We start from the raw sequence: 20950 nt of genomic DNA, 5'->3' as shown, positions 1-20950 counted from the left end.
CACAGGAAATGATTGATTGATTGATTGATTGATTGATTGAACTACTGATTTTCCAAGGTTATTAAGCAGTTACAGAAAAGATGCTGCCAAGTTTTCAGTGCCAGCGCAATTACATCTCTACATCGTCTATGGGACGGACTGAATCATAGCATTCAAGGTTATGTAATGATTAGATTAACGCTGATTACCCTGCTGGCTACAGGTGTGTGTGTGTGTGTGTGTGTGTGTGTGTGTGTGTGTGTGTGTGTGTGTGTGTGTGTGTGTGTGCGCGCCTCTATTAGCACAAGTGTGTATGTGGGTGGGGGTGTACTGCAGGGAATATGAATGAGTGCGTATGTAAGAATAATAATAATAATAATAATACAATAACCAAAATTTAGTGCCCACATTATCACATGGGTGCAGGACTGGCGTAGCATGAAAACGACAAGTCAAGAGTTAGAGTAGTCAAAAAGGAGTAATTTGTAAGTCTGTATTCAGCAGGGGGAGTGGATAGGGTGGGCAATAATGTGATTCGTGAGAGGTGTGGAGCATTCAGGTCTGTGGACAATACACCTGATGAGAGTGTGCTTACATGGTTTGGTCAAATAGTGAGAACGGGTATAATTAGGATGGTCAAAAGGGTTCAGCCGAGCGAATTTGATGGTGTAAGGAAGGGTGGTAGGCCGAGAAGGTGGACTGATATGGTAAATGAGTATATAAGTAAGCCAAGTAAGGAGGCTGATGAATGCAAGGACCTGACAAGTGACTGAGTTGATTCCAGGAATTTTGCACAGAGGAGTGACGAATTTGGCATCCTCTTCTTAACTCTATAGTCGTCGGATTGACTCTGCTTGGTCATATGAAGCACAGATGTGTGGAAAAATCCTGCCTGCTAGTAGGGTCAGGATTCCTAGGGTTTGGATGGTGAGCAAATGAATGTGTGGCCCAGTTTACTGGGCATTCTGTTCATAGTTCTCCCAGGATCATGCTGTTTCTTATTCCTTGCTTTCTAAACCTTACCTCACCCCCACATGTGGGTAAGAAAATCAGGCGGAATAATGGTGATGATGATGATGATGATGATGACGACGATGATGATGATGGCTTACTATGCAATGAAACATGAAATAAGTGACATGTTGAAAGAATTTTATGTGAGACCATTATGGTAATGTATACAAAATACACAAGCTTCGACACTAATTATTATATCTTGATTCTATTTATTAAGCATATCTGTGAAAATGTTAATTTACGTTCACACACACACACACACACACACACACACACACACACACACACACACACACACACACACACACACACACACACACACACACCACACATAACATTATATACATTGTGAATATCATGCAGTCCTCTAGTTTCTCGTGTATGACAGCACAAGCGTAACCATACGTTTGTACATATTAATAACGCTGTGTGTGTGTGTGTGTGTGTGTGTGTGTGTGTGTGTGTGTGTGTGTGTGTGTGTGTGTGTGTGTGTGTGAATACTGCCGTAACAGCGCACCTGCTAATAGTGTACACAGGTGGTCGCTACACACCCCGCCCACACCCACCCGACCCGACCTACCCACCCAACCCACACGTATGCGTAGAGCCGACACCATCACACCTCACCAACCCACCCCACCCACAGCACCACACCCACCCACCAACCCACACCACCCCGCCCATACCAACACACACCTCTACGCACCTCACCTACACAGCCACCCATACCAACACACACCTCTACGCACCCGACCCACAGCCACCCAGTCCATCCACACCCCTACACTCAACCACTCACACCACTCCACCCACACCACCTCGTTCAACCACCCACATCATCCCACCCAACACATATTCTCCCAGACTGATAATAATGTGGCTGTAATAAGAGTAACATGTAAAGTGAATGTCAACGTGCTATTCGCTTTTTCATCCACACTTTGCAACCACCCTACTACCCCTTCCACTCCACCTACCCCGCCCATTCCACCCATCCACACACCCTCACTACGCCCACCTGAATACATATCAACACCACCCATTCTTCAGGCCTGAGTATATATGTTTGATGGTTGTCAGATTAATGTAAGAAAAAAGTCACCCTAATGAGTGGAATAAGTGAAATAACTCTAGCATACAGCCTTTATCAATAATCCACCCATATCTTCCACCCACTCACTCCATACACTTCTCCATCACTCCCTACCCATGCCACCCACACCCACACCCACCCACATCAGCATCAACTCACCCTTATCCACACCCACCCCTCTTACCTTCCCAGACTGAATAACATCAACAGGGGACTACCAATGTGAATAACACCACGTTCTCGAAGTAGAGGGGTTAATAAAAGTAAGATCAATGTAAGTATTCACACAGATGTATCCTATTTCCACCCATATCTTCCACCTACTCAATCTACTCCATCCATCCATCCACCCATTTATCCTCCCCCATCCACCACTCCATGTACTCCACCCACCTGCCCATTCCTCCCACCCCTCGCCTACAAGTGCGTTCAAAGTGTCAAGTTCAAGGACATTCCTACAGTGGCCATTAATGAGGTGTGTACAGGTGTTAGTGAATATTACACACACACACACACACACACACACACACACACACACACACACACACACAGCACACGTGGACAATGGCATATCAGCACACACAAGCACATTCCCCTCAGCACAACCTTGCACTGAGGTAAGCTGCTGACGCTGCTCTTAAAACAAGTGGCTGGCGAGCGGATGTTAAGAAATATAAGCCCTACCGCTGCAAATACCTCCTGTGTTTTTCCCCGGGTGCTAAAATGACTAACTCTATTTTGCGGTAGTTGATTGGAGGTAAAGATCTTGCTTAAACTAAAAACACAGGTAAATTTTCTCAGCTGCTCCTGTTGTTCAAGACTTATATACCCTGTCCACTTTAACTTGGCCTAAAACTGCCATCTATTTATCTTGAATGCTGAGCTGTAATAACTAATAAAACTAGAACATGGTGCTAGAACTACACCGCTGGGGAGAGATGCCACTATAAGCTATGCCAAATATCTTTCATTCAGTGTGAAATCTGTATTTGTTTGATATCACTACAACCACGTCAGTTATGCCCCGCTAATCCATTCCCATCCACACCCACACCCACTCCCACCATCTTCTCACAACCCCACCCACCTCCACCCAAATCTCCACCCCCATCCACACCAACACCTCCACCCACACTTCCACTCACATCCAGTCACATCCACACCCACTCACACCTCCACCCACGCTTCCACTCACATCCACACCCACTCACACCTCCACCCAAACCCACCCACATCCACACCCACCGTCACCCACTCAAGCCCACACCAAAAGTGCTCCCAAACTCACCCTAGTATAAGTGCCAAGTATACTGGTTTACGCAAATCTCACGCTAACTGGTGAAGAAAAATGAACAACAGAGCCAAGCCTACTCGTAAGGGCACGAACTCAAGATGCCAAAACAAGTCTGAAATATATTAACCATTTTAGCCACGGGACGCGCTTTACACTGGACTGTTGTTATCTTTATATGATTTTATTTTGATGGGGAGAGACTTTTTAAACTAGACGGGTTAAATATAGTCTTCATTAACCCCTTCACTTCCAGGATGCTCTCTCAATCTGAATTAACATCAAGACGAGGATAAAATATACGTCATAGGGCTGAAATGAGTGAATGAATGAATGCCAAGGTGAATGAATGCAGTAAGGGGAGGGGGGAGTATTAAAGAGGGAAGTAAAGGGAGGAGGGACTACAAGGAGGAGAGGAGAGTAGGAGAAAGAGAATGAGGAGGCAAAAAGAGAGAGAGAGAGAGAGAGAGAGAGAGACTGTGTGTGTGTGTGTGTGTGTGTGTGTGTGAGGGATGCAATAAAAACGATAACTACTGCATTAAGGATGTGACTAAAGCACACAATCCTGAGCCAAGCGACGTGCACTGATAACGCAGCAACATCAACGTCCAAGCCACGCCGGATGTTATCAATCAGGCGCCCATGACGCAACACGCCACACGTAGCATTCTTCATCTAAAATACACTACATTCTCTTATGGGCGCGTCTCCCGAAGTGCTTTATTCTAGTTAAAACTACAGGATTTTTATTTAGCTGAGGGCGAGTGAGAGAAGCTTGAGAATGTTAACACTGTCACCATCCAGCCTCTCATTTTCAAGACAACTTTAGCATTAAATTCCATCTGATGTCGGACGATTTTATTCAGCCGGCGAATGAGTGAGTGATAGAAATTTGAAAATGTCACGTTCGAGACAATTCCAGTATTTTGTACCACCCACCGCTAACCCAGAATGAGCCATAGGAACCAGATTATTACCAAATGTGTTCCTTGAGCTGAATTAAGTGGTCCGGAAATTGAAAGAATGAAATTAGAGACGTTATCGTAGCGAAAGGGGCAATATCGCTGCTCAACCGGATGTCTTCAGTCACGAGGTCTATAACGAATCACACGACGCACATACTGGCCTATACAGTACTTGAAGTGATGACCTAACAAACGCACATTAAATAATTCAGTGATTGCCGTTCACTGGGCCAACTATTATATCCTCTACTAGATGGTCTCCCCTAAGCTAAATAGAAGCGTGCGGCACTAGCAAGACTCTAAAAGGCATCAGGCTCACAGGGGTTAAGGGACGCTGCCTCTAACCCCTTTCGTGCAGGAAGTATGGAGCGGCAGGATCTCGGCATCAAAAATGAAAATATCATATAAAAGGAACTAAGTCAAAATACACAAACTAGTTGGCACATGCGTCAGCTCAGAATGCACTGTACTATAATATCATGTCTGTCACTACAATGAACAACAGTGCATTTATTCTCCTTAGACAAAAGACCCCTGCATATCCTCTTTAAGCTCTGTTGATGACCAGGTGTAGCCAGATTGGAAGGTGAGTTTGAGTAGTATCCAAGGAGACTCATTCCCACCTCACAGCTAAGAAGTCTTATCAAACGCTCTGCAATCATAACTTAAAAGTCAAGTTGTAGAAGAGAGTAGAGATATGGGGTGGATATATGTCAGAGAGGGTGAAAGACTGACTAGGAGAGTTTATAACGGTGAGATGGTTGGAAAAATGAGAAGGGGACCGCGATAGGAACAACTTGGGAGAGCGCCCTTAGAGTGACACAGATAAAAGGGGCTACATTTAACCCCTCCAGTTCGAAAAGTCAACAGCTGAAGAAAATCGTCTATAAGTAGCAAGGATATAGTGCAAAAAAATCGTCCAGTGATGAATGGAGTAGTGCCGTCAATCAGACTAACACCCTCAACGGCTATTATACACTACAATAACGCCTTAATTACGGGATATTAGACACAATTGGGTGGTAACGTGTAATGACGGAAAATTGGTGGATGCTGTAAAGGTGGTATTTACTCACTATGGTCCGTGTTGTGGTGAATACACACGAGAGAGAGAGAGAGAGAGAGAGAGAGAGACAGACAGACAGACAGACAGACAGAGACAGAGACAGACAGACAGACTAAGTAAGAGATATGGGGTGGGTGTTGGTCAGAGAGGGTGAAAGACTGACCAGGAGAGTTTATGACTGTGAGGTGGTTGGGAAAAGGAGAAGGAGACCAAGAACGATGTGCAGCGATTAGTTGCGCGAGTATGTAAGGAAACATGGTGGTGTGTCGTGGAAGAAGGGATCGTTACTGAATAGGGACATATACGCCTGGAGGTCCTTTTGTCGATGGGGCGTCAGGAAATAGAGATATTGAAGCGTCGCAGATGGACAGAGAGACAGACAGAGAGAGTGAATGAGTGTTGCGTGGAATACAAACGCGAGGGAGGCGGGGACGGGTGGAGGGAGAAGGGAGGGGAAGGGTGGAGTAATGAAGGGAGGGGGAGAAATGAATGGAAAGGTGAGATCTGTGGTAAAATGGAGGATGAACTGAATATCTGACAGATAAGTAAAATACCACATCAACGGGCTCCCTGTACTGCAAGCTGTGAACGTAAGCAAAATATACAGTGTCTGATGTCTGCCGATTGCCTCACAAAAAGGAAGTAATAGACGCTGCGGGTCAGATTTGTCCCAGGGATTGAAATACCAGTATATACTCTAAGGCAATGACCTTGGGCATTCCTGAACGGAGCAGCCTCAACAGAGATACTTCTAGGATGTATGATAGGGATCCTGATCCGTAAATGGTTTCTGAAGAAGGTGAAGAGTAAGAAATGTTACACTCAAAACCAGAGTTAGCTGACCAAGAGCTAAAGGTTCCATAACTATATTTAATATACTACTGAAAGGCTGAAGAGCAAGAAATGGGATGGTCTAGAGGGCGCTTACTATGAACAGTATTATGAACCGTAATCTGACCCTTATCCTCCAATGAAGTATTTTCTAGTTTACATCTGCAGACGATTTTATTTTGCTTACTAGCGACGTCTTCGAATTAGAAATGTTTAAGGCAACCGTCATCAACCCGTTCAGTAGGAGATGAGCTTCCTAGACTGAATTTAATCGTCTGGAGGCAGCAAGAAATAAAAACAAATAGGAGTGGAGGTGTTTTAAGGTTATCAAGTTATCGTGGATGATGATGATGATGAAGATGATGAGAGAGACAAATGATGTGAAGACAAAGATGAAGACGAGGACGAAGAAAAAGGATGATGACGAGGATGAAGATTATAAGAAAGAGAAAGACGCTACTGACGATGTGTAAGACGCTGAGGGGCAATAAGGAAGAGAGTATAAACTAACAGAAAAAAATCAAGAGGTTCAACACAATTATGCTTTACATTATTTGCCTTAGATTACAAAGACCTGTCAGAATGCCAGTGCTTATCACATCCTAATTGCAGTGTTTACGTCACAAGATAACTAGGGCTTAAGACTCAGGCTCCTATGACCCACTCAGCTACAACGTTTGAGAATGCGTAAGCTGCAAGTTTGTACCTGCGTGCGTGATTATAGGCTGATTGAGTCTGAGATATTGAGTGACTGTGAGGGAGGCTAGCTCTAAAGGTCGTAAGTGAGTGAGTGAGTGAGTGAGTGGGGCAGTACTATAGTAGTCCCTGATTCTCCCTACCTTCACCACAACCAGTTCAACGAGAGAAGAATACTCCAGTTAAGTGGTAAATGGTGCGGGGGTGATTGGTAAGAATGTAAGTGGTGAGGGTGGTGAGTGGTGAGGGTGGTGAGTGGCGAGTGGTGAGGGTGGTAGGGTGGTGAGGGGTACTTGTGGTGAATGGTGAGTTTAGTGAATGGTGAGAGTGGTGAGTGGTGAAGCTGGTGTGATGATTAGGTGGGTGGTGCGTGGTGAGGGAAAGTACTGGGTGGTGAGGATGGTGAAAGCTGATAAAACAACAGACATAACTGAAATTGAGGAAATAATTGAGTGATGACAAAGGTGACGACATCCACGCAACCATCAGCGACAACGACGCTGACTTATTCACAAACACCACATAAGGAAAAACAACATCAACAACAAAAACAAGACGTGCGGTACTCACAAATCACAAACCACCAGATACAAGAAAATAACAACAACAAAATATTAATAAACACTAGATAAACGATAAACAATATAAAAAATAATCAACAGTCGCCAACACCTGATACAAACCACAACCACCACCACAACCACCACCACCACCACCAACAACAACAACAACAACAACAACAACAGCCACTACTACTACTACTACTACTACTACTATTACCACTCACAGATCACCATGGTTTCAAGAACAACGCAACCACAAAATTCCTATAAAAACAAACATGCCTTACTTTTTATGGTGGCTTTTTGTGCTAATTACATGGTTAACACGCAGTTACGATGATTTAACACGCCATTAAGCCAAGTCCCTTCAGGATGGGTGAGATAATGATAAGGATAATTACCGGAAAAAACATGAGCCTGAGAAACTGCATCGACGTAAGATTATGATCGATTGATGCACCTCAGGAGAAGTACACATTCAATTATATTTTCAAAAAGCAAGTTTCCATGGCAGCTTATTATTGTCTAGAATGAACATGCTTAGTTCAGTTTTTGCTATATCATCCACGGCAGTTTGGTCTGTCAGGCTTTGGGATCTGTACGCATGAAAACAAAGATGTAAACAAGCAGTCTTATACACACGTTAAAATCAAGACTTTCATGGCCACGGCCATCCCCACTCGAATGCACAACAGGAAACCAACCCAGGCTGACTCATGAGACCGTCCCACACACAAAAAAACTCTCAACACACCATTCTCGTCACTTAACCCTCTAACTACAATGTCTTTCTAGTTCACAACTGCTACAACAAGACGATTTTGTTCAACTTTCGACTCACGATAACTCATGAAGTCGTCTCACACAAACACCTCTCAACACATCACTCTCACCACCTCACAAACACTCACAACACACCACTCTCATTACCCCAGATTCTTAATGCCTTCGCTACAGTGTCTTTCGGCTTCATTCTTTGCTACAACCAGACAATTTTGCTCAGCTTTAGACCCACGTAATCCAGAGGCCTCCCCACACACGGAGCTGGACAGGGACGCCAAAAACTTCTGTCCATTCATCTTCAACTTCTTCTTCATCATCAACGCTGAGCTGTATTTATAGATTAACACGACAATATGATGCTAGTCACAAAGAAGCTCTGTAAAAGGGATGTACAGCCGCAGTAGTGCAATTTTCTGCCACTGGACTGCGTAAAATAAGCTGCACACGGACGAAAATCTCCTCCAAGAAAGGCTGAACGAACTGTAGTGTAAAAAAAAAAAAAAATGACCATAATTCGAAAAGTCTTCCTAATATGAATAAAACTGCGTGAAGAAGGCATAAATGAAACAATGAATAAGTCATGAGATGGAGTGTGTTAAGGGCAAACCATATTTTAAGGTTACGGTGACCTAAATCAACACAAACTGGTAAGCGGATGAGCCAATAATCTTTTAACCTCTCCAATCAGACGGTGCATTTTATATCTTGTTCTTTGTAGGTCATGAGGGAACCTTCTTTTTTCAGTTTTTTTATTTTTATTTATTTTTAATTTTTTTAACGGGGGAGGGGGGTTAGAACGTCCATTTACCCCCCTCACTACTACAAACGATTTCTAGAATTGATAAAGACGTCTGACGAAAGGAGGATTTAAACACACACACACACACACACACACACACACACACACACACACACACATTTATTACAGACATTCAAATTCATTACTAACAATCTGACACATTAAACACTAACGCTTTCCCACCTCTCTCTCTCTCTCTCTCTCTCTCTCTCTCTCTGGAAGCAGGGGATTTCCAAGGTGCTTTCACTGTTGCGTTATTTCCTGGCGCGTCACTGCTGAAGGAGGAAAACTTTTCACCCTCCCGGAGTAAAATCATAATTTTTTTCCATAATCTATTTCTCAGCGGCGTGATGCTAACCCTTTTACTAGTACGCTACTCTGAACACACGCCCTGAAAAAAATATATATATTGTCACGACCAGGAATCGATCGTAAGTTTGTGAATACGTCTTATGAATAAACTCCAGCCTACGTGACTTCAAAAAGCAGGAAATTGTGTCATGTCTTTGTGTGACGCAGACGAGAATATAAAGAACTGTGTCCGTTACATCAGTCACTTTATCACCAGCGAGTTGTGCATAATCCCTTGATCCTGTGATAAATGCAGCTCTTATCATGTTTCTCGATTATAACCGATAACTTACATGCAGAGGAATGATGCCGCGGTGTGATGAGAGTCGTAATGTAACTACAGTAGGTGAGGAGTTATGAGGTACCATAATAAAATGTTATGTTGTATATGTACACACACACACACACACACACACACACACACACACACACACACACACACACACACACACACCTTACAGGACCTAATGCCGAACAAACTGTCATACTGCAGTTCAAACGCGTTGTTCTCAGCTAATAACAACTTTATCTTACGGCCAGTCATCTAAGGCACCTCCAGAAGGCCTATTAATCCATTTAGCTCAAGGACGCCATCCGTATTCTTGCTGTTGCTGCCACACGATATTATCCAGCTCAGTAGCGCGGCCCAGGAGTGAGGCAGCAACTGGAGGCTATATCCAACCTCTGCAGTTCATGAAGTCTCTCCTAAGTTGAAAAAATGGCAGCGGGATTGCAAGAACAAATGTAGGAAAACAAAAACTATCGTGTCAAAGAATTAAGGTCTCCATTACTACAGATCTCTCTCTCTCTCTCTCTCTCTCTCTCTCTCTCTCTCTCTCTCTCTCTCTCCTTATCTATCTATTTATCAACCTATCTATCTATTAGTCTATCTCTTTATCTCTCTAAAAAAAATCCATGCTATCTCAAGTGTGCATTTCCTGCTTAACAATTACAACACGACACAGGCATGGTAACAATGTCTTCCTGAACACCTGCACTACCAAAACTATTCTGTATTTCTTTCACATCGCCACCAGACGATTTTATTCAGCTCTGGCATGGACTCTCGGACTGAAGGGATTAACAGTATCACCCCCATTAACCCTTACTTTCCTCGGTCAGACGATGCAATTTCTAGTACACCTGCTACTTCACTGTGTTGATGGGGTGAAATGGGGTTGGAGGGAGGGGATGGGGGAGTGGGGAGGGCTGTACAGCTGAGGACAAAAGTTCACCCAATATCACCTCGTCTGTTTCCCACCATCCTCGGCTGGGTAGTATATCTAAGCTGAGAGAGGACGTGTATGACAGCCCAAACTCTACTTTGCTTGATGTGATGCGACAAGGAGGCAACTGAAGGACATACGTAAGTCTCAGGCAAACGTAGGGAAGTATTTAGGGAACTTTTGCGTCTGACTGTATATATGGGGGTGCCCGGATGTCTGTGCCGACCGCCCCCTCTCTCTCGCACTTCCTGGTATTGAGTGCGGAGTGAGTGCGAAGTGGGTGTGAGTGAGCGTGTGTGAGTGGGTGCGAGAGCGGAAGGGGAGCAGTGAGGAAGCAAGGAAGGATCGGCAGTTGGTACGAAGGGTCTCTTGCAAAGGTACGAAACACAAGCTTTATAGTTCATGCATCACTTCTTCATCCCGAGAACATTTATTTTTTTCGTTTCATCCTAGCTAGCAATGTACGATTTTCTTCTAACCAAGGAACAACCTCTAGCAGTGAAAGACTCATTGAAGGTTACGTCTAATCTCTCTACCTCGAAACGTCTGATCTCAGCTGAATAAAATCGTCTGGAGATAGCAAGACTCGAAGACCATATAGAGGTGCTTTGACAGGGTTATAAAAATACGTGCTCGGGTCGAAGGGACTAAAGGGACATTCTCGTAGGCTAGGGAGTCGTTCTAGCACCGGAATCTTGACTACCATTTCTTCCTTAGCGATCTAGTATTCCACTTTTTTTTTTTCTGACGAACTTCTGGTCTGTATATATATATTATTTTTAGTTCTCAATATTCACTCTATCCATATGGACATACATCCTAGACGGTCCTTTCCATTATATTTCGTCAATTTACACATTTCTCTCATATCACACACACACACACACACACACACACACACACACACACAAAATAATGGGTATGTGTGAGGAGGCCCTTTCACATAAAAAAAAATAAAAACTCTCCGGGCTCGTATCCACACTCACAAGCGTCCGTGAAAACTATGGTCCCTAATGAACAAAGAGAAAGAAACCGTGAAATGTTGCAGGGTAAGTTAACGAGGCTGAAGATGTTTTGTCCGCTAAGCTTTCATTTGTGCAGGCGGATATGTGGATCTGAAGAGGGGGAAAAACGAATATGACGTCGTGGAAGTGTTGGAGACGTGCTCATTGGACGCAGAGAATACTTTAATAACCTTGCTGGCCTGAAGAAGTCCGGATATTACTTGAACAGAATGACTCACGGGTTGGCTGAATACAATACCTCACCCGGACAGAAAACTTCCTTTTTTTTTATGCAAGGAAGAGGGAATCAAAGGATAGGAGTCCGTTAACTGTTCCAGGAAAGAACAAAAATAAGATAACAGAGAGGCAAGTTCAAGATCCGTTCATTTAATGGTTACTGTCGTTGTATATCAAGAATAGTATCAATACAAAGGAAACAAGTAGAATACCAAGAAGAATACTCCATGCGAGGTGACAGGAAGCGACAAAGAGAGAAATGGAAGGAGAGATGAGATATGTGAGTGTGGGGAGGGAGGACTCCTATCTCCAGTAAACAATACACAGATCAGAATGACAAAGGGTGAGAGACCATTATGAGGCAGTACATAAATAAAGAACGATAACAATGAGGTAGATGAAGATGACAGTGACGCTTATGAGAATGACAGTGTTAATGATGAAAATGACTGTGCTTTTGATAATGAAAACAACGACGTTAATAATAATCTGTCCTTAGCTGAAAAATAAATATAATATGGGGCGTTGTAGGTGGGCTGGGAATCGAAACAGTCTTTGATATTCGCCACATCCAAAATATAAATGGGTGGGGAGGGTGGACAGGAGTGGGCGGGATGGACTAGGATGGAGTGTGTGTGTGGGTGGGTGGGTGGGTGGGTGGAAAGGGCTGGGAGGAATAGGTGAAGTTGGCAGTGGATGGTGAGGCACGGTGGATATTTCCTTTACACGACAGAAATTCTGATGGAGTGAGATTCCAACCCACCTGACAACGTAACAAGATCGCATTTGGTTCTGATACTGGTTCGAGTCGATGTAAAAGAATTAATGACCCCAACTGTACGTCACTATATTTATGTATGGATAAGCATAGGTGAGCTGGAGGTATGTCGGTGGTGTGCGTGACAGCGTAGAATTGTTAAGCTATCATGTGACGGTGTAAGGGAACTAAAGAGAACTAGTCTGCAACGCTGCGTCACTATGTAGGTGTTGATGGACAGGCAAGAATGTGTTTATAGAGAGAGAGGTGGGTAGGGTAGGTGCATGAGTAAACGAGTACGACGAGATGGTGTACATGAACTAATGACTATAAGTGTACATGAACAAGGGTGTGCTGGTGTGGGACGGTGGGTAAGGAGGTAGTGTACGTGCCTGAGTATAAGAGGAGGACAGTTAAGCTATCTTGTTGCCCCAGCCACACGCCTCCTCGCATCACGCAGGGGGCTACACTAATCCTCGGCAGGGGTAAGCCAAGCCAAGCCAAGCGACATGGAAGTGCTCAGTTGGTTTGGTGCTCACGCAGCCGGAGTATCGCACAAATTGCATCAACTAACTCATGTGATTCGTGTCCTTGTGTCAGTTTGCCCACAGGAAAAGCGAGTAAAGGAAACAGAGGACAAGCGAGAGAAATTTCAAAGCACATTCAACGACAAAATCTGAGAAAATAAAGGGTGTGCGAATATAAAATAAATGGACAAAAATAAAGCATACTCGACTCTAAATGTAAAGACATAAATCAAGCGCATTCGAATCAAATTTCAGAAAAAGATATCACACACAGTGGACAACCATACCTGAGAAATAATCAAGGTGTGACAATACATAATTAAAAAAAAGAAAGAGATATTAAAGACGTGCCACTGCAAGACTGAGGAGAAAATTTCAAGGACGCCCACAGAAAACTAGAAAAAAAGAAATGAAAACTAACTAAAGGTTAAAGAGAAAAGCGTGATCCATTAAGGCAGTATCGAGTGGGTGAGGAAACCACTAACTGGGATACACTGGAGCCGCCTCTGTGGTTACCTGGTGGCAGGAAGTGAGGGGAGACGAGAGGAGAGAAGTGTGGAGAGGAGACGAAGAGAGAGTACGAGGTGCTCTGGATGCTGGCTGTGTCTTGCTTGTCTCACGTCGCTGAGTCACGGTAAAACCAATGCCCTGAGCCGTGTTCTAGCGAGCCTTAGAAACAAAAATCTCTAATACCTTCATTGGCGTATTAATTTGCATATTATTACCTTCATATCTTAATGGGACTTACAGGGTACCTATTTTTAACTCGTCACTGGGGTCAACCACTGAACTTTGATGCATCTTTTGTAGTTCATTTTTGCCACCAGGTGATTTTATTCAGGTTAGGAGAGTTCCCCAGTAAAGAGGAGGTTAATGAAGGGCTGTATTTAACCTCCCCAAGTCTAAAAGTCGTTCCTAAGTTTAATAAACTGTATGGTGATGCTACTACTACTACTACAACTACCACTGATTATTATTATTATTATTATTATTAGTAGTAGTAGTAGTAGTAGTAGCTATTCTGGCTGAAGAGGTTACGTTACGAAGCTGCCGACATCACAGCACAAGTGCTTGGCGGAGGGGGGGGGTTACCAATCCTTAATAGTTTCTAGTCCTAGTAACGTGGTCTCATTTTTAGAACTCAGGACTCACACACACACACACACACACACACACACACACACACACACACACACACACACACACACACACACACACACACACACACACACACACACACACACTTCCCCCTGTATATGTTCAATTCAAATGAGTAACATGACACCAAACTAGTTTGTGAAAGTGAGGCTCATGTTACCTGAAGGTGGTTTTCTGTTATTAAGCTGACCACAACAATGACGTAGATTATTTTTTCTGTTTCTCTTCAGGTGATTTTTTTCAGCTTACGAGAGATGTTTCCAAACAGGTGGGTTAGGTACAGGTGAATAAAGTCATATATAAGAAATATTTAATCTTGTAATATCATGACCACTGGCAATATCAATACCTGCTCTAGCGTGAAGAGAGTTGTGGGCTAATGATTGGTGAGGGAAGGAAGGATGGTAAGATACGCAGAAATGAATAAATACATGAATACACCTAACGGGGGTAGTGGGAAGGTAAGGGGTCGTGCAGTCTGTGGATGGATGGAAGAATCATAACATCAGGACCTATTATTCATTTGGAAGACACACAATTTCGGTCTGACTTGAAGTGGGGTCCAAGTCGGGTCAAAACTGCTGTATCGTGTCCATGAACATCTCAAAACGTGAGCCTAATTCTTCCACTTAAACAATTCACCGTTCTGTGGGTGAGTACCATATCATCCTCTGAGTAGTGAAACTAGTTATGGTTTGGAATTCAGGAAGCGTTGACGTTTTTGTAGTCACGTATGATAAATTCAACTATATTTTTTATAATACTTCCTTTCTGCTTTTCCTGCACATTTCCTCTCTGCCTGTATACTTTTATATTCACTACCCCGGTAGTTGCGTGCATGTGTGAGGGGACGTAGGCACTGGTGACGTTACAGGCGTCACGTAATTGTGTACTGATGTCCGTCATGGTCCCGGCTCACGTTTCCAGCGTTCTGTATCCGTTCCACGAGGAAGGGATAAACGTATTCATCTCTTCCGACCCAACCAGTGCAAGTAGGCTAGATCAGTATGAAACTAGTCGGATAAGTAGTGTGCAAAATAAGCTCAGTACCGAAACAAAGGTGAAATTATAAGCATCAAAATTACTCATACAGGAGACTAATACATTAATTACAACTATACTACACTGTCTCGCACCACCTCCTCTGGCATCTTATTTTGTACAATATACCCGGTGGTTCAGTGGCAGCATACACGACTCACAACAGGCACACCACGAGTTTGATTCTTGGGTTGGTCAGACTGGTGGACAAATTACGTTTCCCTCTTGTCCCTGTTGGCCCAATGGTATAAATGGGGACATGACTGTAAATTCAATGGATGTGCGTCGTATTCTTGGAGAATATTTGGGTTTAGAAAAAAAAATATCTTGTCTGCCTTACTGACCCTCGCATTCTCGGTAAGTATTACATCTTAGACTTTACTGTTTATTATTATTATTATTATTATTATTATTATTATTATTACAACAAGAACTACTGCTACTATTTCTTTCTTCTTTTTTCCCCTCTCTTCCCTTCATCAGTCACATCATCAAGCCAATCAACTGTACGTTATTAGCGTGACTGATGGTTTTAAAATAGAAATAACTGTTCAGGTACATATTTTATGGTCTGTGGCCCCATTGTACACTCTCTCTCTCTCTCTCTCTCTCTCTCTCAGGACTGACGGTGTGAGAAGCGCTAATGTATAAAGACAAAAAGGTTGTTATGGCAGGTGTATGATGTGCAGCAACATTAATCTTTGTGTATGCCTGTCTTCTGTGTGTGTGTGTGTGTGTGTGTGTGTGTGTGCCAGGCCCAGTGCTGTTTTTTTTTTTCTATCAACGCCGCTTGCAGATCTGTGTACGTCTATTTTATGTATGTCTATATATCGTGTACATGCAATGCAGCCTTGTATGCCTGTTTTCTGTGTACGCCTGTCTGCTGTGTACGTATATTCTCTGTGCATACCTATCTGCTATGTGGGACCAATGCAAGTATGTGTACGTTTGTGATCTGTATACCTTCACTGCATATCTGTGTACGTTTACTTTCAATGTACGCCCACTGCATGCTTCATACGGTCATTGTCAAGACTGCCACACCTGTCATCAAATTACTCAGGTAGTGATACAAGGTGACAGGTTACATGATGCGGCCACTTGGTGTTAGTCAACAGGGGGGTGACTGTGTACAAACTGCTGATAACACAACCCACATGTTGACCCACGCAGCAATGACGGCTTCTGGTACTGCACACACACACACACACACACACACACACACACACACACACACACACACACACACACACACACACACACACACACACACACACACACACACACACACACACACACACACACACACACTACCCATGTCACTGTAGCGATAAGTCTCCTTGAAATTAAACAGGATGAAAAACTATGGAAATACTGTAATTAGGAAAACACACACACACACACACACACACACACACACACACACACACACACACACACTACAGTGACACAGTAAAGAGTCAAATACGTGTACAGGAAATGAATAATGCCAATAAACTTCACAGCTCGTTTGTAGCGTAATTCCAGTGACGCTTCAAAAACTTAAGCTTCCCCCAAACACCCTCTACATAAATACAGCTGACCCACATGAATACTGAATCACGGTTGGAATTTTGTCTCCTTCTCAGTGAGCAATTAATCTATTCAGTCCAGCCACGTCTTGTGTTTCATTTCAGTCATCTCCAGACAATTATTTTTCGACTCTCGTACTGACGGAGTTACTCTAATTTTACACGAAACACCTCGAATATGAATAGTTTAACGTACGATGAATACAAGGTTCTACTATTAACGAGAATAAAGTAAGAAAGACCATCTTACTGAAGTGATTAAATGAATTTCAATGTTCCTTTTCGACCAATAACTGCACCGCAAAGTCACAAAACTAGAGCGCTGGCAGAGTCAGATATTTCAGTTCCCTCCGTCGGGTGGCCGCTCAAACACCTGTCGTAGTAACATGATAATGTGACCACAGACAACCATCTCTATGCGCTGTGAGTGAGTCGCTGCCTGTTATTATGTTCGTGTAATGAACAGACCCGTCCACACTACCGTTGTGCTCATTAAGAGTAGTCCCGAGAAGGTAACAGACTCAGTGGTAATGAGTCTAAGAATTTCTGTTCACATCTGAAGCGAGTATCTGGTGGTTGCAAGGATACACTTAAAAAGGTGTCACCGTGCTTAAAAGGATATTAAAATAAAGGTCTTTGGAGAGAGTGAAGGAGTGAAACAAGGGCGTGCAGGACAGGGAAAAGGTATGAGTGGATGGAGGGAGAAAGTATGGTGTGTGCAGAGGAAGAGGAGGGGAGGAGAAAGGAAAGCTGTGGCGTCATAGGGAGAGGGAGGAAGAAAGGAAGGTCTGTGTTTTTTATATTACCATCTTGGTTTGTGAAGGGAGGGACGGAGAGAGGGAGGAAGGGGGAAGGAAAAACTGTGATGTCAGAGGGAGGGGAAAAAAATAAGGGTTTGCGTAGGGAGGCAGGGAAGGAAGGAGGGAGAAAGGAGGATTCGTGTAGGGAGGAAAGGAGGAAGAAAGAGAGGTTGGTTTAGGAGAGGACGCAGGTAGGGAGGAAGAAAGGAAGGTTTGAGTAAGGAGGGAGGCAGGGACGGAGGAAAGGAGGAAAACTCTGACTTCAAGGATGGTAGATTTGGTAAGGATGTTTACTGAGAGAACACAGCTTTTCCTGATGTGTGTACAATTTTCCCATTTAGACAGTTCACAGCACATTCGATTTAACCTTTACTCCCTTCACTTTAACTTGGCTCATATTTTCACTCTTCTGCAGCTTAATTCACAGCTCAAAGACAGGGAACGGCAATGGTATAGCTCTAAATTCTTTCCATAGCAATTCTTCGTGACAAGCAACTTATTCTAGGGTCAGTCTGTTGTTACGTCTTAACATTCAAGATGGAGATATGGCAATCTTAGGCCAAGTTACAGTAAAAAAAAAGTACAGGCATATATTCTCTAATTGTCCAACGTTCTTTGCTAACATTTTTCTCATTACCACCCTTCTTCATTTTTTCCTTATTATTTTTCTCTCCACGTTACATTACATGGTGAGAAACACGATGGAAGGGAAGGCAGAGGGAGAGGAGAGAGAAGAAAGGAAGGTAAGACGAGAGGAGGGAGGAGAAGGGAGAGAGGAGTAAGATGAGACGAGGGGAGGGGAGGGAGGGAGGAATGCAAGAGAGATGCAGAGGAGGGAGAGATGGAGAGAGGGTTGGGGGTGGGGGGAAGAGGAAAGGCAACATGAGAGGAGGAGGAGGAGGAGGAGGAGGAGGAGGATTAGAGCTTCAAATTTATAATCTTTCTCACGCTTAAATTAACCAAAGGATTCCTAGTGCATACCCTGGTCTTCATGCATACGGCTACTACACACCTCAAAACCAAAGCAAAGTGAATTTTTGGAGAGAGAAATTAAAAAAAAATACAAATTTAATAATAGTCAGCTGGTCCAGGTGCCTGTTATGACTCACGCACCGTTGAATGAAATCATCTGGCATTTCCTTTAATGTGTCTATAGTCTCGCTGCTTAAGGAGGTTCTCTAGCATCTCTTCCTTAGCGATTTATTTTTGGATACGGCTAGTTTATATAAGTTTGTTAGTTATGAAGAGTATGGTGATATTAGAATGATTTAAATAACACAGGATACCAAGGTGTAATAAGCATAATAAATCGCTTAGGCGGTGGTGTTAAGGGGCTTCCTTAAACGACGAAAAATCGACTCCTTCCTCAGCTGAATAAAATCGTCCGGCGTTAGCTGGAATAAGGCCAGAGTTGTGCCCACCATGAGAGGGTTAAGTTCCTTGATAATTAGGCAGGTGAATGGCGTGAGGGAGGGAGGGTGGGAGGGAGTTGGAGAGGCGAAGGAAAACATGGAGAGAAAGGGAAAGGCTGGAGAGACGGAGGGAAGGATGGGGAGGCGAAGAGATGCTAGGGAAAAGGATGTATGTATGAAGAGGAGGAGGAAATTACCGAGAGAGGGAGGAGACGATGGAGAGAAGGATGGAGAAATGGTGGGTACGATGAAGTGATGGGAAAAAGGATGAAGAGATTAAGCGAAGGATGGGGAGACGGAGGGAAGGACAGAGAGGAGGAAAGAATGGAGAAGTACGGAAAGACAGACAGTGAAGAAAAAAATGAAAAGAAGAAGAGTTGACACAAGAAATCAGTGGAGAGAGAGAGAGAGAGAGAGAGAGAGAGAGAGAGAGGTGTGATGGAGGGATTCTTCATGTCCGCAAACCGGTTATCCCTCCCGACCTGGTATGGGGGGAGGAAGGGAGGGGAGGAAAGGCAGAAATGGAGGTAAAAAGAGAAAGGTAGAGAAGGGAGGGAGAAAATAGGATTGGAGAGAAACTCGGAGGAGGAGGAAGGGGGGGGGAAGAAGGAGGAGGAAAAGAAGTAGAATAAGGGAAGAGGTAAAAATGTGAAGAATTATGCAAATGCTGGAGAGAGAGAGAGAGAGAGAGAGAGAGAGAGAGAGAGAGAGAGAGAGAGAGAGAGAGAGAGAGAGAGAGAGAAGGGTGTGGCAAAGGTTAAAAGGTCAAATAGAGAGAGACTGTAGGGGGACAGAAAGGGCAGGTGTGTGTGTGTGTGTGTGTGTGTGTGTGTGTGTGTGTGTGTGTGTGTGTGTGTGTGTGTGTGTGTGTGTGTGTGTGTGTGTGTGTGTGTGTGTGTGTGTGTGTGTGAGAGAGAGAGAGACAGCGGTGGTGGCAGCAGAGGGATGAGATGGGGTGGAGAGATAAATCTTGAGATGGAGAGAGGAAGAGAGAGGACGCGTCGGAATGAGGGGAAGGGAAAAGGAAAGGGAGAGGAAGAGGGAAATGAGAGAGAAAGAGAGGGAGGGAAGGAAAGGAGAGAGGGGAAAGGGTGAAGAGACAGGTATTAATGGAGACTGAAAGTGAAGGAATGAAGAGGAGGGAGTAGAGATGAAATGGGACGAGGGAGAAGGAGAGGGAAGGAGGAGGGAGGGAAGTGGAAGGGAAGGAACTGGGGGAGAGGAAGGAGAGGAAGGGTTAAGACTGGGATAGGGAGGGTGACTGGGCGGGTAAAGAGGATGAATAATAGACGGAATACACTGCATAGGGGAAGAAGGGAAATGAATGCATTATACAGAGGAGTGTAAGAAGAAAGGGTGAATGTGTGAGAAAGTGAAGATGCAGAGAAACGCAAGAATATAATGAAGGGGAACGGGAAGGAATGGGTGAATGATGGATGGGAAACGTGCGAATAAAAGAGGGAAGAGTGAGTGGATGGGAGAGGGGAGACGACGAAACTGCAAGACGAGAATATAATGAACATAAGAACATAAGAACATAAGAAGAGAGGACAACTGCAGCAGGCCGGTTGGCCCATGCTAGGCAGCTCCCAGAAGAGCAACTGAACTACTAGAATGAGATAAGGATAGCAAAGAAGAAGGCTCTCCCCCGCCCTCCAAACCCTCCAGCCGAAGCCGGCAGGAAAAAGTCAGAAAGAACACCACGCCGTATAGAAAAACTGGCGTGGACATTTTACAGGAAAGTGTGAAAGGAGAATAGAGACTATCATAGTGTAACCTGAAA

The 20950-nt window shown here is 43.9% G+C and overlaps 1 protein-coding gene across 2 annotated transcripts in view; it reads left to right on the top strand.

Annotated features, from left to right (window-relative positions):
* LOC145412227 (innexin inx2-like) overlaps positions 1-20950 on the top strand; it is an 87521-nt gene that overhangs the window by 14158 nt on the left and 52413 nt on the right. Inside the window, exon 1 of one of the 2 annotated variants that reach the window (XM_080282161.1) lies at positions 13753-13819. The exons of the other annotated variant lie outside the window; for it this stretch is intronic. The gene's annotated coding sequence lies outside the window, so the exon portion shown is untranslated. Of the gene's footprint in view, positions 1-13752; positions 13820-20950 lie in introns of those variants that run through there. 2 annotated transcript variants of the gene reach the window in all.

Source organism: Coenobita brevimanus, chromosome 92, assembly GCF_032717465.1.
Source record: "Coenobita brevimanus isolate Jiangsu-jjx chromosome 92, ASM3271746v2, whole genome shotgun sequence".
Lineage (NCBI taxonomy): Eukaryota > Metazoa > Arthropoda > Malacostraca > Decapoda > Coenobitidae > Coenobita > Coenobita brevimanus.
The sequence above is the reverse complement of the archived record's forward strand: the minus strand, read 5'-3'. Positions and strand labels throughout refer to the sequence as shown.